At 42.9% G+C, this 11,042-nt stretch overlaps 1 long non-coding RNA gene across 1 annotated transcript; it reads right to left on the reverse strand.

The window, feature by feature from the left end:
• Positions 1 to 4,697: 4,697 nt before the first annotated feature.
• On the reverse strand, positions 4,698 to 8,549 carry LOC120323513. The gene is made up of 2 exons (XR_005564030.1): positions 7,680 to 8,549; positions 4,698 to 7,279 (listed from the first exon to the last, which is right to left on the reverse strand). It is a non-coding gene; the product is annotated as an uncharacterized LOC120323513 (long non-coding RNA).
• Positions 8,550 to 11,042: the final 2,493 nt, after the last annotated feature.

The following is an 11,042-nucleotide window of genomic DNA, read 5'->3' on the forward strand; positions in this document are numbered from 1 at the left end:
AGAACATAGTTTGCCATAGAAAAACACACTAACTTACAAGTGAGCACAAGTATTTTTACTCCAGTGTAATGGCTATCACTTTGCCTTTAACAGATCATCAAAAATTCACAAGTAACTATTTTCATTCCTTGCAAATAGTCAGATAAGATCCACAACTTCATTAAATTGAGTTAGCTTCAGGACTTGCAGTTCTATGTGTTTTGCCTGCCCTGTATAAGCAAAGCCAATGAAAGCCAAACAGGCTGTTGGCCTGTTCCTACATTGCAATCTCGTGCAATATTATATTCCCTGGAAGTGTCAATTCTCTTTGGCCCAAAGAGTCACCCAGATTCCCACATCTTTAAGGTTGCTTCCATTAGGAAAAGAAATAGATGAAATTTGATATGATCCCTGTTTTTTCTTGGAATAATGGGCACTACATCCTGATTTATGGAGCACAAAGAAATTCACATGAATAGGAACAATTTATTTACCTGTAGTTCCCAGACTCTCTGTAGGGAGCTGTATTATAAAAGTCTTCCTTCCAGCCTTTCTGGTGCCACACAGACAGAATTAGAGCAGCTTTCTAAGTCCTCAGAAAATCAGCTGAACTCTTTGACCCTACTATTGTCTGCACCTGCACTTGACTCACTATGAGTACAACATTTTCTACTGCCCATTATCTAAATCAAAGTAATTTGTAATTGTTTCTTATGGTCTCTGAATGGAAAGTGGCTCTCATGGCCACTACTTTGAACAAAATGGTTGAACTGTCCAAAGCCCAACACAATTAGCATGCTCTTCAGATTTCATTTTTTCATATTGTCAAACAGATCCCTTTGGAATTGCACAGAATCTCATAGCTTAGCCAGATATCGCAGGCAATCCCATGTGGCCATCCACTGAAGCCAAGAGATTTACTGCAGGGATGGTTTTGGCATCACAGCATTTTGAACTGATTTCCCTTAAGCAATAAATCAGCACAAATGTACAAATCTAACTGTGTTTGAAGGTTCTGTTTTGCAGCCATCTGTGCAGGCTTTTATTTTGAAACAGGAGTAAAACAAATGCTGGACTAAATGATACTCATTAATATATGCGTTAAGGTAAAAAAAAATACACATCATTAGAAAAGCTGAAAATAACTACAAAAAGCTGTTTTGCATTATTAGAACACCCAGAAAACATTATGTTTGAGTAAAACATTAAGCATTCACCTTAAGACAGGTTGACACTGCAACTTAACTCCAGAATCCCAATATGATATCTTAAGCTAAAAGATACAGCCAGCTGAAGGCAGTCTGCTGTGTGTTGATTTCTCAGACAAAACGTGTTTGGAGCCAGCTTTTGACCAATATAAGCAGGGAAACACAGTGAGGGTTTAAGCACTAAAGTGGTCTCTGATTCAAACAAGATCAATAATCCTGTTAATTAGAGACATTATTTTTGCCTTTTAAACACTCTTTAAACTGCAAAGAAGAACACAAATGAATATACACGAGCTGTGGAGCAATCATCACCACAAAAGTAGTTCTAAGCAGTCACTAACCATTCACACTGCAAAATCTCCCTGTATCTCCAGTATGCTCTGGCATACAGCAGTTTCTCTGAAACCTGGAAGCTCCTCTACCCCTGGAGTTGTGTATGATCAGCAGCTAACACCAGCCAGCTGATGAGCAGTGACTTGCTGCTGTCTGCGTTGGCAGCTCTTGGTTCTCCACCGTCATTGCCCTCACTGTAAAAGCCTAGTCAGAGCCACTTTTTCCAAGACTCTGGAAGCAAGATAAGTTAGGAAATGTGACGTGAATGTCCTTTAACAGCCCTTGGTTCCCAGCATAGTAGATACATGCTCTTCAGTGAGTGTGTTAGCTACAGAAGCTGTGGTCTTTATGATCCTCATACAACAGCAAGAGAAACCACAGTTTGCATTTACTTAGGGTGGGAGACAATACACCTTTTATTGCCCACCCCAAGGTTTTAGCCATGGCCTCACCTTTGCTCGTGCCATGTTAGCTAAACAGCTAAGAATCAATCATCCTCCCACCCAAAGTAACAATTTTACAGTATATAGATCATAGAATCACAGAATCAACTGGCTAGGAAAAGACCTCCGAGATCATCAAGATCATACTGTAACTAGAGGACATGATGAGGAAATGGCTCACTAAAGTATGAATGCTATTGCTCAGCATTTCCTAGAATTAAATATTAGTGTTCTTGACTTTAAACGGCAGGGACCAAGTCCTAGAATGACTGCAAGCTGGCTACCAACGGCTTTAAAAACTTCCATATGAGACTGGCAAGGTACCTGGCACCTTCAGGGACACAGTAATGTATTGCTGTGGTCCCCATTACTAATCTCCAAAACCATATCACAAAAAGCCAGCTGTGCTTTATCTTGTCATTTACTTCAATTAACTAGTATATATCAGGTTAACCAAATTGGGTAGCCACTGAAAACAGTCAAAGACAAACCTTAGAACCAATGTTCCCTGACTCGGTACGAGGCAAATTCAATGGAGGATGGCTTAAAACTATTTAATATAATATTGAGGGTTAGATAATGTAGCTACAAAGGAGTTAATATTCCAATTGTTAGTTAGGAATTTGTCAGATGAGTGCCGCTCATATAAAAATCATACCCTTATGCCAATTTCCTGTCATTCCTAAAGTCTTTAATAAAAAGATATGGATAGTTATAGTAACAGGAGATTGTTTGCATTGTAATAGCAAGACATCAATGAACTTAGTAAACAGTACACTTACTGGCTACTACACTGAGAAGGCATCTGTCCTACCATGCCTAGAGCTCCAGAATTATGCAGTATGAAACACTCCTCTGGTATCTGCATCTGGTAGCATGTCTACAGTGAGACCATCAGCAAATTTGCAGGTGACACTAAGCTGGGAGCGAGTGTCGATCAGCTGGAAGGCAGGAGGGCTCTGCAGAGGGACCTGGATAGGTTGGAGAGATGGTCTGATTCCAGCGGGATGAGGTTCAACAGGGCCAAGTGCTGGGTCCTGCACTTTGGCCACAACAACTCCATGCAGCGCTACAGGCTGGGCACAGAGTGGCTGGAGAGCAGCCAGGCAGAAAGGGACCTGGGAGTGTGGATTGACAGGAAGCTGAACATGAGCCAGCAGTGTGCCCAGGTGGCCAAGAAGGCCAGTGGCATCCTGGCCTGGATCAGGAACAGTGTGGCCAACAGGTCCAGGGAAGTGATTCTTCCCCTGTACTCAGCGCTGGTGAGGCCACACCTGGAGTACTGTGTCCAGCTCTGGGCCCCTCAGTTCAGGAAGGACATTGAGGTGCTGGAGCAGGTCCAGAGGAGAGCAACGAGGCTGGTGAAGGGACTCAAGCACAAGTCCTATGAGGAGAGACTGAGGGAGCTGGGGTTGTTCAGCCTGGAGAAGAGGAGGCTCAGGGGAGACCTCATCACTCTCTACAACTCCCTGCAAGGAGGTTGTAGCCAGGTGGGGGTCGGTCTCTTCTCCCAGGCAACTGTCAGCAAGACAAGAGGGCATGGTCTTGAGCTGTGCCAGGGGAGGTTTAGGTTAGACATTAGAAAGAATTTCTTTACAGAGGGGGTAATCAGACATTGGAATGGGCTGCCCAGGGAAGTGGTGGATTCTCCATCCCTGGAGGTTTTTAAGATGAGACTGGATGTGGCACTTAGTGCCATGGTCTAGCAACTGCAGCAGTAGTGGATCAAGGGTTGGACTTGATGATCTCAGAGGTCCCTTCCAACCCAGCTGATTCTATGATTCTATGATTCTATGCTATGAAACGTATATGGCAATGAGTTTGAATGTGTGTTTGCATCCACCTTCTAAACTATCCACTTTGAAGATAATGTAAATTCTGGACCTGGAAATATTTGCTGCTGTCATTTGACATACATTTTTTGACCAAATGACCAAATACAGGCTAACTTCTTGTTGACTGAAAAAAGATGTCTTATTTTGTACTGTTTAAGATGCAGTCACACATGGCCTGACCTTTGAGACACAAGATGACTTTCTCAAACAAAATGCCAAGGTTGCCCAACTTCTGTCTGAAACTGAAAAATCTTTAGATGAAAGACAAATAAAAATCGGTATATGACAATACTGAAGTGATTTAAGGAGTAAAAACCAATTATGCTATGACTTTTACTGTGGTGGTAAGTAGTACTTCACCTCATCAAATTCAGTTGATAGCAACCTAAATGGCAGTTTTTGCTCAGCTTCTTTTCCCAGCAAGAGTATCAGGGTAGATGTGAATATTTGCAAAGGGCACTAAATTAAGAAAGTATAATGTGGAGTATTTTCTAGTACAGGTAAAACTTGGTAGAATCAGACATTGTGCTAGGTGTTTAGATTCCAGGCACTACTAGATTTTCCAGCAGCTGGTAAAACTCTGCAAAACTTCACTGAATGCTGGACAATTTGCTTATCTTAAGTGTTCCACTACAACATCTAACGGTATCACAGCCATTTAGATTAATTACTTTCCTAACTCACCTCAAACTTTTCAAATGCAAAGTAATAAGGTCTTCCTGAGGAGTCCTTTTCACCTAAAAATAATGTAAAATAATACTTGATGTACTAATTATAACACTCTTGTGTTCTTGTGCATTTGTTCTTGTGCATTTGTTCTTGGCTGACCCAAAAGTCACTTATCAAGTTTATCTGACATGAGCTTTTATAAAAATAGAAAATAAAAACAAACAAAAGAGTATCATTTTAGCAACTTTAATAGCTTCGCCAAACTTTAATCACTTGGGCTGAAAATTTCCATGATAATTGTCTGCCTTGGCCTGTACAAACTTAATTCAAAATTGCTCATAATCATACTCTAATAATATCAGCTACAGAAAAGTCCTTAGAGGAATTAATAATTTTGTCTTTAGAATAGGGCTTGACTAGCTTACAGCAAGTACAGCACAGTCACACTCCAAACAAAGAGACTAAAGCAAAATTCTGAACAGTTATTCACTAATAGCACCATCTAACCTGAATGCTGAATCAGACAGATCAGGCAGTGGTCCCCCCCAAAAATAGGGCATGATGATGTTGCTCAAGGCAGTCATATAATGTAAACAACCAACTTCAACTTTAACGGTTCCCAGCTTTTATATGCTTGAACTTGCAATGCAATGCCTTTATTTGACTGTGTGTTTACATGTGTACACCTGCATGCACACATAAATGCAACAAATACACAAATCGAACAGAAACAATGCATTCAAATGGTGTGAGTTTTAAAAGAAAACACACATTACCTGTAAAGGAGAAATTCAAACTATTCATCTAATATGAACACATAGTTCCACGTTCTGTTATTTGGCAGTACCATTCAGGCTCCATAAGATGGCAGACCTGCATACATTTACCAGATGTTGGTGTAATGACATATCTGTAAATACAGTGCTTTTAAAATGGTTGCTTTAAATGGATGGGGCATGTTTTCAGTCAGAATGTTTTGAATGTGATATATTTAGAACTGTAACGAACTCTGTTCTACAGTTCTACAATGTTCCACATTGCCTTTGACATACTCTCTGATGGCTTTGGACATGGCCTACACAGAGCACCCATAAAAAAATAAAAGGTAGCATCATCACTCTGAGCTGTGGAAAGTACCGTAACTTGATTAGTGTCACTCTTTCTAATAAACATGTAATTGGTATTTATTTCCATTGATTCATTCTAGAACTTTTGGTCAAAGTAAGCTAATTCTTAGAATATTATTGCTCCCCTGACACACCAGAGCTCTTGAGGTTATCTTTTTAACAGGCTGCTTTACGGGAGACTGTCTGGGGTAACAATGATTTTCTTGTGAACCCTGAAATTGATATACTTATTTCCCATTGAATGATGATGTCACTTCTAAAAGCTTTTTTCAGGTTCTCTGATATTAATGTAGTTCTATTATGTGTACAGTCATTATAGTAAATTAACACAACAAATTTGTTTTATGAGTCATATAAGGTTGTTCTGGAGAATACTCTGGAGAATTCTGGAGAATAGTCCAGAGCAAGGTGATGCCTTTACCAGTGCTTTACACCAATTTCCTTTCCATTTGTTAAGATCTCAAGCTGTTTTAGATTTAAGGTTTTCAAACATAGTTTTTTTCAAAACCATTATCACACTTTAAATCACCAGGTAAGCAACGAAATGATCTTTGCAATCTCACTTTTATGTTTCACTTTAGCAAACTCACACTCATTAATGTTATAATTACACAGGCATATAATTTTCCCATAAAGGGTTCATTGCACTTGTTCCACTTGGCTAGGATTACAAGAAGAAGAGGCTAGATTGTGTTTAGTATTTTTAAAGAGTTCTTTGGAAAAAAGACAGTAAGAAGTGTTCATGCCAGCAGGAAAACAGTTTGTACTCAGTAAGGCTGTGAAAAGGAAATCACAATAATTTAAAAATAAAAACGGTTCTACTTCCTAGTAAGCAAATGGAATAAGGAAAATATATTACCAAGGACTCAAAATCCCTCCACTAGAGCATCAGGAACATTATCCTGAAAACTGTATTTAGGAAGAGAACTTTCACGAGAGTCAAGAAATCGAGCTGTTATGTTCATGTGCAAGTTTGCAACTTTTTCATATATAAACATACTCTTTAATGATTGCTTAGCAGTGAAACTTTATTTAAAACACTGCTCCCTGACACATTCACAGGCTTCGTGCTGACTCACTCTTCAAGAATGGGATTTTGAAAAAGAGCAATGAAAACACTCCAGCAGCAGAAATACTGAAGAATTTAGATGAGTGTCTGTAACCTACTTCTACCTTTAGACGGTTACTATATCAAACTTTACAGATGCACCAGGAAGTTCTTGCTGGTTTAAAAACCCCATCGTTTTTAAAGCAGTCCTGTAAGCTTCTTAATGGTGCAGAGGTGGCTTTATTTGTTTGCTTCTGGTCTATCTATGCTTTATCTAAAAAAAACCATACAAGCGGTTATGGTACCTCTGCAGCTCCCTATGGAACCGGGCTGGAGCAGGTTCTGGCCAGGCCCAAGGGGACCACAAGTCCCAGATGGATGCACACGAACCTCGTATACATCGGCGCAGCTTCGCGTTTCGGGGCTAATTTTGCAGAAACATCTCTTTGTGTTGAAAGATTTTGCAGCGTTTCAGCAAGATATTTCAGCGCTCAGTCATCACTCCGCCGAGCACATCCTCCCCCAGCTGCCACTCAAGCTGTCACTTGGAGCAGCGGTCCAAGAGACGCTCCTCACACCGCCAGGGGCAGGGCACAATAAGCAAGTTTGTACTGCCACGTTTTGCACCTCTGGCACCCTGTGTTGTGGAAAACGAATGAGAAAAGAGGCTTTTGACTTTCTGCTGCTTTTTGATATAGAAACACGGCTCTAAAGAGGTCACTGACTGGGGAACAGCTTCTTCCTGCCAGCACTGACTCACGAGCCAAGCAGTTGCTAGCTGCAGCGGCACGAGGAGGCGGGAAATCTAGCGCTGGGCCTGCCGATGCTGCCGGGAAGGGCCTGAAGCCCTGCGGAGCTCCCCAGCCCCCGCGGGCGGTGCGGGCAGGGCCGGCGGCAGGCGACCATTCCCGACCATTCCCGACCATTCCCTGCGGGGCCGCGGCCGCCCCCCGGCCGCGCGCTGGCACACGCACCCCAGCATCCCCACTTGACGCATTGCAGGTACCGCGCGGCCAATCAGTGGCCGCGACTCTTACCAGATAACCATTGCGGAGCCCCGTCAGCCAATCAGGCGCGCCTTCACAAAGTGCTGCCTCAGAAGCCACAGCACCGCTTCCGTCGGATGCCGCCGTGCCAGCGAGCGGTAGCCTTCCGCGAGAGGATATAGGTCCCGCCGCCAGCCAGCGGGTCGCTGGCGGGAGCTGCCCGTGGAGGGAGGGAGGGAGGGAGGGAGCTGGGATCGGATCGGATCGGATCGGATCGGACCGGACCGGACGCCTCAGCGCTGCCTCTCCCTCGCTGGCGTTTCAGGACCTGTCAGGGTGCGGGGTGCAGCCGCCTTCCCCCGAGCCCGGCACAGAGCGCTCCTGCTGCGGCCCCGCTGCCCGCGGGAAAGGGGGAGAAAACAGTGTCCCTCGGGAGGCTCTGGGAAAGCGGAGCGTTCTGTGCTGTGCCACCTGGGGCTCTGCTGTTAGTTGTAACATTAATCGCCATCAGCAGTTCCTGCGTGGAGAGCGGGAGAATCACCAGCGCCGAGCCGAGCCGAGCCAAAGCGTCACTTCAGGCGAACCCTGAAGTGCCTCCAGAGGAGCTGCAGAGCTGCCTGTGCCAAGTCGGCAAATGGCATCTGCGGGAGGCACAGCTGCGAGCCCTGCAGTGGCTCTCGCTTAATTGCGAATGTCGCCACAGCCGTTGGGAGCGCCGGCAGGACCCGCAGTGCTCAGCGGGGAGAGGTGCAGCCCCAGCGAGGTCTTGCCAAATAACTTAGATCTTCTGTGGCGAACTGAAGCCCTCGGCATATCGACAGTTATTCCTCTATATCCTGCCTTTGGGGTACCTGGTTAAAAATCCACCCCCTTCCCCAGACCCACTGACCAAGAATAAATACACTTCACTTAGAAGCGCAGGTTCGGGCGTAGCTGTGTTTTCGTGCCAACGCAGTGCTGCCGGGTGGGATCGCTCTCCAAAGGATGTTCCCTGGCCCCCACTGCAGACGGGGGGATTGGTGCAAGGATGTCAGGACAGATGAAATTCAACCAATAACATTGTTTTTCAAGAATTAAGCTAGATGACTACTTGGCACCCATGGACCCATCACAGAACAGAGTTCGAGGTTTTTTGGTTTTGGGGTTTTTTTGCACAAGCTTGTGGGCCAGCAGTACGTCCCTGAGGAGAGAACGAGACAAACTAAAGAAAGAAGTGGGAGGAGGAGTAGGAAGATATCTGTGTTTCAGTGATTTAACCCCATAATAATAATAACAAAATAGTCTATTTTGAGTCTTTTCCTTTTTGCTTATTTGATGCTGAATATATTGTTTCAGTTATATTTTAGTTGAGAAGATTGGTGCTCTGTAAGCCCCTAAAATAGAATATGGAGATAGAGACAGCAGAAGCAGAATGGTTGCCAAAATGAGATGATCTGGAGTGCTGAGCACTGCATCAGCCCACACACTGGCCCACCCCGAGGACAGTGATGCAGAGAAGTCTTAGATGGTGCTCCCTGCTTGGAAAAATGATGTCAGTATTGGCGGACCCGAGACTAAACCAAAAGCTAACCAAAATAAACTCATTAAATGTGCTTCTGTATAGCATAAAGAACCCATTCTCTGTGCAGTGCACCTTTGTGTTAGGCTTGTGCTCTTTAATAACAGTGCTGCTGACAGCTTCACAGCCAGCACATAACAGTGCACTTACTAAATATAAGTACTTCATTAGCATCTAACATACTTCTGCTACCACAAAAATAACAACAAATAGCCATACTGTGGGGAAGGTCAATGGTGCTTGCCAGGAAAGGTGTTTGCACAAAGTGCTATGTGCTTGGGACAGACTGGATTTTAGACATGTTCTTATTCCACAGAAGCTGATAGCCCCAGAATAAGGCAGGCAGAACAGAGGTTTAATTAGGTAGCTGATGTGAACTGTACCCTCCCAAAAAGGAGGGGAAGAATATCAGGCCCCATGGGACAGCTCTACTTTTCAGGTTTATAAAGAAAGACTTTTTCTTGATACCATTTCTGGAATTTCAACAATGATGGAAGGTGCTTTAGGATGGAGACACAAGCATACTCTAAGGGTCAGACATTTTAAGAGGCTGAACTTCACAGGCACTAGTGACCCCAAAACTAAAAACCTACAGTTCTAGACAAAGAACTGCATCAAAGAGAAACCTTAAGGGGGATATCAGAACCTGTATTCTGGAGGCATCAGTTGTTCCTGTTTAAAATATTTTGTTCACTAAAAGAGATGAGCCCTCAGAAGAGGACTTCCTAGGTACTGCCATGGAAGGTTCCCAGGGGAGAGGCAGTCCACTGGCTCTCTGACAATTAGCTAGAGATTGGAATTTATTTTTACAGTTTCTGGGAACTGATACTAGAAATGCATCTTCTCTTCAAGGTTGTTGAAAACCAGGATTTTTTTCTTCCCCAAAATGGTGATGAGGCAGTTATTTCATTATGAGGTGGGTTTAGTACTCATGCATGCACAAACAAAACATAGCTGTCCGAAGTGTAATGATTCCATAGTTTTCTTCCTGCATATAAGGCAAGTGAAGAAGAGTGGCACCTGGCAATGATGCTGGCTTCCAGCATCACTAGTTTGGGATGTATGTATAATACATTCCACCTCAGGCCAGCTCTGTAGTATAGTGGGTTAGAATAGTGGATGTCTCTTGGATGCCAGTATTTGACATCCATTTAACTCAGGTGGGTTTGATCTTGTAGCTTTTTATCTTATCCTAAGATAAGATTCTTATCCCAAACTGATGAAAACTCCTTGATTTCAGTGTGTGAGAGAAGGGAAGAATAAATTCCTAACTGGTGCAAATTAACATGGATTTGTTGACTTCAGGGCATGTTTACAGTTGCTGAAAATCTGTTCTAGAAACTATGATTCTGATTTAAAATTATGATCACCCTTGAACCGCGTGTGTGGAGTTGTTGAATTTTTTACCTCTAGCTGTAGCATGAAGATTTACGACAGCTCCACCTGACCCAAAGAAATTTTATTTAACATAGACCTACTACAAAATTACACTTAGTCCATTAGAGGATGTATCTGTGTATTTTGCCTACCTATCTGCGTACATCATATATATTCTTATATATTTATTTGTTAAATTTATCTGGGATTTTTATTGCAAAATTGATGTCCTACTTTGCCCCGTGGGAGTATTCAGATGAAAATGAGTTACTCATGGACAAAGGAGAGGTGTAAAAAACAATGCAAACAGCTCATTTAATAATTTCTGTTATGTAAAAAAGCAATCTTGAGTGTCTTTGAAGATTTTTTTTTTCTGTGTCAAATAGGACAAACTGAAAGGAGAAACAACGTAACTGGAGTTGAAAAAAACTGATTCTCAGCCTTTTTTCAAGACTTAAATTCTGAAAGCTATTTGTTTA

The sequence above is a fragment of the Pipra filicauda genome, unplaced genomic scaffold (assembly GCF_003945595.2).
Source record: "Pipra filicauda isolate LSUMZ 115617 unplaced genomic scaffold, ASM394559v2 scaffold27_size4233163_pilon, whole genome shotgun sequence".
In the NCBI taxonomy this organism is placed as follows: domain Eukaryota; kingdom Metazoa; phylum Chordata; class Aves; order Passeriformes; family Pipridae; genus Pipra; species Pipra filicauda.